This window comes from Bidens hawaiensis, unplaced genomic scaffold, assembly GCF_021521415.1.
Source record: "Bidens hawaiensis isolate Kalapana, Puna unplaced genomic scaffold, B.hawaiensis_p1.1 tig00022282_1, whole genome shotgun sequence".
NCBI lineage: Eukaryota > Viridiplantae > Streptophyta > Magnoliopsida > Asterales > Asteraceae > Bidens > Bidens hawaiensis.
In genome coordinates, this window is record NW_027493454.1 from 219,682 (window position 1) to 230,792 (window position 11,111).

The following is an 11,111-nucleotide window of genomic DNA, read 5'->3' on the forward strand; positions in this document are numbered from 1 at the left end:
AGCAAAATCGCTTAGGTGTGCATGTTAGCCCAAAAACTTAAAAAGAGTAAAAAGCGGCATCATGAACTCACCTGACACAAGACACGTATTCACCACGAGCTAGAGAATCCCTAAGTAGCCCCACAACTCAAACTCCTGTCGGTTTACATACAATCATTAATAATGACATCGAGAGGACTCGTTTATCCTACGAGACGTTCTAACATGGTTCGAGTTACCTAAAGCCTCGACCTCATCAAACTCAATCATAACAGCCCCCCGGGGTTTGACATTCACCAACACGACCCTTAGATACTCCTGGGAATAAAGAATTCCCAAATTACCCCCGGAAGCACTAGGTGATACTAACACGCGCGTTTAAAAGTTTTTTAGGCAATTAACATCCAACTCAGCCCCGTGTGGACACAATATGATAAACTTACAGCCAACAAGTCCACACGACGCTACACGAGACAAATGGGTCGGTAACTCGCAATTACAAACCACCAACTATTCAATAAACGCAACTGCGCGTTGTACCGACCTGTTTGAGTAACCGACAACCAATTCAGCCCCAATACTTATAAAAATCATTTTCCAACAGCCCGTTCATTAAACCGAAGCTATACGAACTGAATTGGTCATCACTTACATCATCCCTCGCGTTAAACGCAACAATCTACCATTCTAGCCAACCGAAAACTATCTTTCAAACTACAACTAGTTGATCAACCAAACTAACACCAATGTACATGATTTTTTAGTATGATATACTAGACATACCTAGGTGGATTTTTGTGCAAAAGCCTCAACTAAAACAGTCCCGAAAAGGTTAGAATTGACAGCCACCCGGTAAGCCTACAACATGCAATTTAACGATCAATACGCGTGATATAATGATCAATTAATGTGTAAAAGACTTGGGGAAACATAGAACTAACCTTCAATTGAAGTTTTAGACCTTAACTTGGCTGAAAAAAAAGAAAATCACAGGTGGGGGGGGGGGCTGCTCTAATGCCGATCGGACACAAGGGAGGGGCTAGGGTTTTGTTTTATGTTATAAAATAACAAGTTACACTCTAGTCCCTCAAGAATCAAGCGTGTAGCAACTTGGGTGGAAAGTTAAATGAATTTAACGTACCGGAAAGATGGTAAGGTCATTGAGGAATGCCGGATAACTCCCGAGAAATACACACACTTTACAAGCTTTAAATCTTGAACCGAAAATTAGCGGGTGTTACAAGTCCACCCCCTTACAATGGGATACGTCCCCAAATCCTGATGCGACAGGAACAACTGCGGATAGAGTTTCATCATCTCGTCTTCGAACTCCCAAGTAGCCTCGGAGCCCCTACGACGCCTCCACTGCACCTTCACCTACCTAACCACTTTATTCCTCAAACGCCTTTCCTGATAGGTTTTGAACGTAGTTCAGTTTACTATCAAGCTCAATGTCATCAAGAGGCACATGGGCCTCCTCATCTGCTAAACATTTCCTCAAATGGGACACATGGAAAGTAGGGTGAATCCCCATGAGCTCATCGGGCAATTCCAGTCTATACGCTACCTCACCAACACGGGACAATATACGGAACGGACCAATTTACCTCGGACTAAGCTTCCCCCTCTTACGAAACGAATAATACCCTTCCAAGGAGAAACTTTCAACATAACCCGACCCCCAGCCTCAAACACAATAGGTCTTCACCTTTTATCCGCATAGGACTTTTGACGATCCCGAGCGGCCTTCATATAAGCCTTAATCTTATCGAGCTTCTCAGTCGTAGCCTCAACCACCTCCAAACTACCCAACTGTTTCTGACCAATGGAACCCCAACAAACTGGAGTCCTACACCTCCTACCATACAACATCTCAAATGGTGGCATTCCAATCGTGGCGTGATAACTGTTATTATAAGAGAACTTGACTAATGGTAAGTGACGATCCCAACTACCACCAAAATCGATAACACAAGCCCGTAACATATCCTCAAGTGTCTGTATGGTCCTCTCGGGCTGACCATCCGTCTGCGGGTGATAAGCGGTACTAATGAGGAGTTTGGTACCCATCTCCTAATGAAACTTCTTCCAAAACCTGGAGGTAAAACGCGTATCCCTATCCGAAACTATAGATACCGACACCCCGTGCCTAGAAATGATCTCACGAATAAACACCTCGTCCAGCTGCTCAGAATTAAAAGTTTCTCGAATCGGTAAGAAATGAGCGCTCTTAGTCAATCTATAAACTATTACCCAAATGGTGTCATAATTACCCCTAGGAGTACGAGGCAGTTAGTCACAAAGTCCATCGTAAGATGCTCCCACTTCCACTCAGGTATCTTCTGGTGCTCGGCCTTAACTTGCAGACACGTCAAACACTTACTCACGTACTAAGCCACCTCAAAGTTCGTCGCAGGCCACAAATAATTCTTCTTCAGGTCTTGGTACATCTTGGTCGCGCCCGAATGAATGGAATAGCATGACTTGTGTGCTCATCAAAAATTTTACCTCTGAATCCCCCATAGCTCGGTACACATAAACGCCCATCCTTATACTTCACCCCATCACCGACGTCCTCCAACAATTTTTCTTGACCCAAAATACGCTCTGACATAATCCATTCCACCTGTAAAGCTTCATTCTGAACGTTGACTATCTGTTTCAAAATATCGGGTTTAAGAATAAGCTGATAAGATTTCACACGAATAGGTTTCGGTCTCTCATTCCGGCTCAACGCGTCGGCTACCACGTTAGCCTTACCGGGATGGTACATAATCTCCAAATCATAATCCTTAGTCAACTCCAACCATCGACGCTGCCGCATATTCAGTTCCTTTTGTTCGAAGAAATACTTTAAGCTCTTATGATCGGTATAGATAACACAAGGGAACCGTACAAATAATGCCTCCACAACTTAAGCGCAAACACAACCGCCGCCAGTTCCAAATCGTGAGTAGGATAATTCGCTTCATGAGGCTTCAACTGCCATGAAGCATAAGCGATAACTTGGCCTCGCTGCATCAGAACACACCCAAGCCCCCGGTAAGAGGCATCCGAATAAACAACCAAATCGTCAGTGCCATCGGGTAACGCTAAAATTGGAGCATGCGTCAACCTGTTCATTAAGTCGAGAAAAGCCTCCTCCTGCTCGGTACCCCAAACAAACTTAACACTCCTCTTGGTCAATTTGGTCAATGACGAAGCAATTTTCAAAAAGTCGGGAATAAGCGGCGGTAATACCCCGCCAAGCCCAGAAAGCTACGGATTTCAGACGGAGAATTAGGAGATTCCCATTCGTTTACAGCTTCCACCTTTGCAGGGTCAACCAAAATACCACTCGGCTTAATAACATGACCCAAGAACTGAACCTCGCGTAACCAAAAAGAACACTTAGAAAATTTCGCGTACAACTTGTTCTTTCGCAGAGCTTCCAAAAACTCCGTGAGGTGACCGGTGTGATCGAATTGACTTTTGGAATACACGATAATGTCATCGATGAACACAATAACCGAACGATTGAGCATCGGCCTACACACCCAGTTCATAAGATCCATGAACGCAGCCGGTGCGTTGGTCTAACCGAAAGACATCACGAGGAATTCATAATGCCCATAACGAGTGCGGAATTTAGTCTTAGGGATATCTTCCTCATGAATTTTCAACTGATGATACTCGTACCTAAGGTCGATCTTCGAGAACCAACTAGCTCCTTGGAGCTGATCAAATAAGTCGTCGATCCTTGGTAGAGGGTACCGATTTTTCATAGTGAGTTTATTCAATTCACGGTAGTCAATGCACATCCGCATGCTACCGTCCATCTTCTTAACGAACAGGACCGGGGCACCCAAAGATGAGATGCTTGGTCGAATGAAGCCTTGGTCAAACAAGTCTTCCAATTAAGCCATAAGTTCTTTCATTTCATTCAGTGCTAGAAGGTAAGGGGCTCGAGCAACGAGTTTTGCGCCCGGTACTAGGTCTATCTGGAACTCGACCTCGCGATCCGGCGGCACATCTGACAAATCATCTGGAAATACATCCGGGAAATCCCGAACAATAGGAACATCACTGACGGTAGCCACCGCGGTTTTCACGTTTATAGCATACGCCATATACGCCCCGCACCCCGCTGCATCAGTTTTCCCGCCTTAAGCATAGATATGACATGTGGCGTCGCACCATTCCGATCATCGAAGATCATAATTTGGGTCCCATCCGGTGCCCTTAGACGTACAAGTTTCTGACCACAAACGATCTGAGCATCAACACTTGCCAGCCTATCCATCCCAAGCACCACATCGAAACAGCCAAGCGGCATCAAGTACAACCGCACTGGAAATCTATACCCAGACAACTCGATGGAAAAACCCTGAATAGCCCTAGACACGGAAGTGGACTTTCCTATGGCGACCTCAACCTCAAACACATCGACTACGCTCTCGGGTGCTTTATTCATCGAGGAACAGAAAGCGGTAGACACAAAACTTCTACTGGCACCCGAATCAAATAAGACCGATGCCTGTAATTCATTAAGTAAAAAGGTAACTAGGAAAATATTACACTACTGCTTAGCTACATGATCATCACAAACGATTCCAAAGGAATGAGAAAATATAATGGTGGAATAAAAGATGAATAAGGAAAAGTACCTGAAACAACGTCCGCATCATCCATTGCGCCTCTCTTGGAGATGTTGAAGGCCCTCGCCCTGACTTTCGGCTTCTCTTCCACTTTCCCCCTCGAGGAAGTCCCTTGACTGGACCCCCCTGCCTTGCTGGTAGGACAGTTTGATGCCAAGTGACCGGCACCCTCACAGCGGAAACAAGTCAACGTCGGACACTCGAAATGGGGGTGTCCAACCTTATCACATCGAAAACAGGAACCAGACCCAATCTTACATTCCTCCTTGTGCGGTTTCCCGCACTTCTTGCAATTACTAAACGCCGCATCCCTCTTAAAATCCGAAGTCTCAGCCTTTACCCTCTTCTGAGCTGAATTAAAATTGCTTCCCCCGGGCCGCTTACCGTACGTATTTGAGTTCCATGTCTTCCTAGTCTCGGTCGGAGGTAACTTCTCCCTCTGATCATATAATAGACCTGATATGGTAACCACCGAGTGAAACGAGCTCATGTCGGTGGTCACCACACCCCTACAAACATCCTCCGGAAGACCCTTCACATACTTCTTAATCCTCTTAGCTTCGGGAGTAACCAGATCGGGACATAATCGAGCCATCATATTAAACTTTGTGGTATACTCCCGATGCATCATACTACCCGCCTCCAAGGTCAAGAATTCCTGTTCAATCTTATCCAATTCATGTGGAGGACAAAACTAATCAAGAACCAATTTCTTCAACTCATCCCACGTCATCCTCCTGATCGAACGATCACCCATAGCCTGCGCCAGATTATCCCACCAACACAGTGCCTCGGAACAAAACGAGGCAGTAGCATAAGTCACCATGTCATCCCCTTACATTTACTAACTCTCAGAACGGCCTCCATCTCCCTCACTCACTGATGTGCTGCCAACGCATCCTTAGTACCATCGAAAGAAGGAGGGTCACACTTCTTAGAGTCTCCATACGAAAAACCCCGGGTGGATACACTAATAGTCCGCACCTCATCTTCATCCCCACTCGGCACATACACCTCCTCCTCCTCGACCTGCGTCTCCTTACCCTCCCTTTCCTTATCCGAACCCTTACCGACCAATGATTCCTCCATGGCTCTAACGGCCTCAGCAACGATCTCGGGAATGGCGCTATGAGATCCTGATAGACCTTATCTACGATTTCCGCGCGCATAGCAGGATCTAAGGCGGGGTTATCCCCCTCCTCATGAATCGGGGTTTCCTCCTGCTGGGGAGTTGGAATCTCACTCTCAGCTTCGGCACGTGGCTTACGACCATGGCCACAAACACTCGGACCATATCTCTTAGCTGCACGAGTATTAACCATGACTTATCCTTACAAAGACAGAATTTTAACACGGTGGCATTTAGAACATGTAAGGTAAGGGTAAACTGCTAATGACGTTGATCAGGTGTAATTAGTCGTTTACTTTACCCGCCCGTCCTAATCTCCCCCTATCCCTAACCACATTAGCATTCTATCTAACACTTAAACAATTAATCACATAGTGGAAACTTTAAAATTCAAAGGAATGACTAAAAAATTTAAAGTTACCTCTTAGCGTGCAGCTACTCGCGGTGGGCATACTAGTCTCTTCTCTTATAATTCGAGTCCAAGCATTCGGGGATGCTCAGATCCCTCGAACCATGGCTCTGATACCATCTTGTAAGACCCCGAATCCCGGGAATCCTACAGTTGGTATTCATACAAACTACTTACAAAATACTTAAACTCAAAGACAGTTCATTCCATTAAAATAACCAATTCAGAGTATAATTCAGCGGAAAATCATAATTAATAAAACAAGTTCCCAAAACCCGGGAATCATGCCCAAAACCAAATTGAAATGTATTTAATAAAACGTTAAAAGAAAAATGTTTATGATTAATAAAACTTCCGACTAAGTATGCCCTCTACCGTCCAAGTAGCTTTGTGCACGTCCAAGCGTTAAAGCATCCTCCTCCTAACCTGAAACTCACACTAACATGCACACAAAGTCAGCTTGAGCTGAGTGAGTTCACGTTTTATTAATTAATATCTATAATAATAATAATCATAATAGTCATTCCAAGAGTTTTAAAATAAAAGGGATATAACAGTTTGGCCATCATCAACAATAAGTAATCATCATCATTATATATATATATATATATATATATATATATATATATATATATATAAACATCCTTATAATTATATCCCTACATATATATCATCCAATTAATAACATCAGGGTCGAGCACACGTATAATCCAAACACGTAACATCTCATCCAACGTATGTAAACACAAAGTAGGCATAAGTAAACATCCTTAGTCGATAACGACTAAATAACATCGCCAAATATTGGCCATACAAAAATATATGTACAATCATACGTACGAACATACAATAACATCATCCCAAGGCCTACCCTATACAAGTAAGCCCGTACAAAATAATTTAACGGTTCATCAAGCAAAATCGCTTAGGTGTGCATGCTACAAAAACTTAAAAAGAGTAAAAAGCGGCATCATGAACTCGCCTGACACAAGACACGTATTCACCACAAGCTAGAGAATCCCTAAGTAGCTCCACAACTCAAACTCATGTCGGTTTACATACAATCATTAATAATGACATCGAGAGGACTCGTTTATCCTACGAGACGTTCTAACATGGTTCTAGTTACCTAAGGCCTCGACCTCATCAAACTCAATCATAACAGCCCCCCGGGGTCTGACATTCACCAACACGACCCTTACAAATATGAGCGCAGGCAATGAGAGGAGCAGGTGTTTGGTCTTTAGATACCCATTTTTGAACCTAGTGCTTATTGTTAATCGATTACCATTGACATATTTATTTGTGAAAAGATCCGGCCTAGTTAATAGGTATGTTATATAATTGTTGCATTAGTGAAGAAGTATGAAGAAATAGTATGTTGTTATTTTATTTAAGTCACATGAAAAAAAAAGCATGAAGTCAGTTTATATGAAAAAAAAAACATGAAGTCAGTTTATAGTATTATAGTTAGAAGTTATAGCATTTTGATTAGTTGTATGTAATAAATTGGTCGGATCTGATCGCATGCGCTACTTTCAAAATTCCCATTCCGCACCTAAACACTTGGCCTCATTACAACCCGAGATAAGACCTCTTGATTTGCACAATTACTAAAGCAATTGTAGGTGGAGTTTTGACAGTTGCATAAGCTTATTATAGTAGGATTCCACATGTGTTCGAGTATTGATAATTGTGATGAAGGCACCGGATTGAGATGTAATTGTGTATGGGGTGTTGCATGAGATAAATTAAAGAAACACGTTAGGTTTGACTAGAAGTTTAACTGTTTGATTGTTTTGAAATTGTGAAGTATGACTATAGTTTATATGAAATAAAAGGAATAGGGTATGATCTTGGACCTTGACCGAAACCTGGTGAAAGAACATGTTATTAAGGTTACAAGATTATATATGAAGAGATTGCTTGAGTTGCTTGAGGGCAAGCAACGTTGAAGTGTGGGAATGTGACTGGTGGATTGTAGAACCACCCTTAAGTGTAGTAATTCTAGTTAAAACGTGTGCGATTATGTTTAAATTTCACGGATTCGGATTACTACACTATGTTTTGTGTTTGTAGGTACAAGTGCTAAGAAAAGGAGATTCAAGTGAACCATGATGGAAAGGAGCAAAGGACTCGAGAATTGGTGATAGCAGTCAACAAGTCAAACAAGCAAGAGAGTTTTGGTTCTGAGGCTACCGTAGCTTACGTGAGCCACCGTAAGCTACGGTAGATGTCCAGCGTAGCAAGCTGCCGTAAACAGAGAGATGCTGGCGTAGAAGTTTTCAAAGCCACCGTAAGCTACGGTGGCCAGCGTAGCTTACGGTGGACCCTGACGCTGTTGGCGGTTACAACTCGAGTTTTATGTTATAATTGCCTTTTGAGGATATTCCGACTAAGACAATTGGTGTGGGTGATTTTGGTGGCTGAGAACAAGATTTTGAGTATTTCTATTTAAATATTGATACCTTAATCTTGGATTGCATCGGATTAAACTTGGTATGATGTGTGGCTAAAACTTTTAGTATTTCTCTTGGTTGTAAGGTTATTACAAAACTCTTTATGTTTATCGTTCTTGCACTTGGATTGATTATCTAATCGTTTAGATTAATATAATCACGTTGTTTGTAATTTTGTCCTTATCGTTTAACCTACTTTCGTTCTATACGTTTTTGGTGTTGTTGACAATCGAGATTTAGTAGAAGAAATTAGAGTTAAGATTATATTGATTGATTACCAAGTAACGACCTCGCATTCTAGGAATCCGAGTACTTAGATCTTGATTAATCACAAACAATTACACTGACACGAAATCAAGATATTATGATTTATCCATTGAACTTAAACGAAAGAGTTGCGTAATAACCGAACTCCAAGAGGAATGCTCATTTAATCCATTGTTTACAACCTTCGTTTAGTTTATTTAGTTTATAAAATCAAATCAAAACCAACTTGAGAATTACTTTTTCATCATTTACATTTATATTAGTTTAATTGTTGAGTTACTTAGTAACGCAATTCCACAAACTCCTCGTGTTCGACACCCACTTACAGCTATCTAGCTAGTTGTATTTGTTTATTTTTGCGCGAGTCTTCGAACATCAGCACCACGGATGGATTTTTCTTGCACCCACCAAGTTAGGGCTCTTTTTTGAAAACACTCGAAGCAAATCGTGTCTTCGTGTCCTTGGGACATTCAATATGGAGGAAGGTACTTTCCATACTTTGGTACCATTGCAGTACTACAGTGGCACCATCAGAGCCATCGAACTTAAGAGGTTTCACATCGGTAAAGGTCTTATAGCGACAAGAGTTGGTGCTTAAACCCGAAGTAGCTGAGTTCGAATTGGATGAAATGGTTTGGTGAATTTGAGCTACCATTTTCAGGAGAACAGCAGCCAATTGCTTAATGTTACGGGCTGTCATCCTGCGGTTGGAGTTTCTTGCGAGGCGACGTGGGAAACAAGCAGACATGCTGAAATGGCATAAGAATGATACGAGCATGTGTTATCGTGTGAGGACCTTTCATATGTAAAATACTTAAACTAGATGAAATAAATAAGAGAAAACTTCATAATACTAAAATCACATGAAAACTATATTAAATTGAAATTAGAATATTTATGTATCACCATGATTTTTTAATACCACTTAATATTCATAAAGAAATCGAATGGAAAAATTCGAGTGTTCATGTATCACCATGACTTGTTGAACCTTTCAATTTAAAACCACAATATAAACAATTGAGACTTAGGAATCATACGTCGCATTAACCACCATGATTTGCATAATATCCTTAGGAGTGTAACCATATCCCGTTCACAAAGAGGACACGGTCACGCTTGAAAGCTTAAAGTTGTGATTCGTATGGCATTTGATATGGTACGTTTTAGCCTAATTGGTTTCATGCCCTTTCTGAACTCTCCAGGTAAACAACTGGGTCCCACGTCTGATTAGGATTTATGCGCATTGCTTATCCTTATGTTTTAACAACCTTGGTGTCAAGAGTTCAGAAAACAAGCACGCCCCCCTTCCAATTACTACATACCTGCCACGTAGAACCATATTTAAGAAGAAGAAAAATCGTAAAACGATAAAAGAATATCGATCATTGAAAAGGATTGAAAATATTTGTTTTAGACAAAAGCCTTGGAATTTGTGTGTGAATATGTCTACGGGCGACGTTATAAAATATTATAAATTAGAGCGTATGAATGAACTTTTAGTATAAGTGCAGGCACATAGCACATAGGGTATACATGCAATTTGGGGCCCTAAAATAAACTATAATTATACTAGGCCGATACGTCTAACAACCTATCTTATAGTTACGACTCTAATACCAATCTGTAACACCACGGCTTTAAGCGGAAACGCCTGGGTGTAATGTACAGATCACTCATAAGCTCGTAACGCTATTAAAGCGACAATAATTATTTTTATTTCATTTCATATCATCACAAGTACATAAATTGTTCATAAATAAAAAGGAAATATAACACTTCAATGAAAAATAAATAAGTCAGTTATTCAAATAACCAAAGGTATACAAATGATCTTCATCCTTAGCACACTATCGATTTAACTAGTAGCACGTTGAAAATAATATATTTATGACGTAAAGTGGAAGTTCCACTCAAATTTAATCATAAGTAAACTAATTAGATAGTGGTAAATGGGTATCGAACACGGGGAGTTTGTGAAATGTGTGTTAACGAAGCAATTTGTGTATTAAACTAATATAAAAGTAAAGAACAAAAAGTAATCTTCAAGTTGTTTTTTATTTGATTTTAAAAACTAAAAATAAGCTAACACGAAAGTTGTAAATAATTGATTAAGCAAGTATTCCTCTTCGGGTTCAGGTTATTACTCATACACTTGTTAAAATTTAATGGATAAACCATAATATCTTGGTTTTGTGTAAATGTAAACGTTTGTGATTAATCAAGAACTA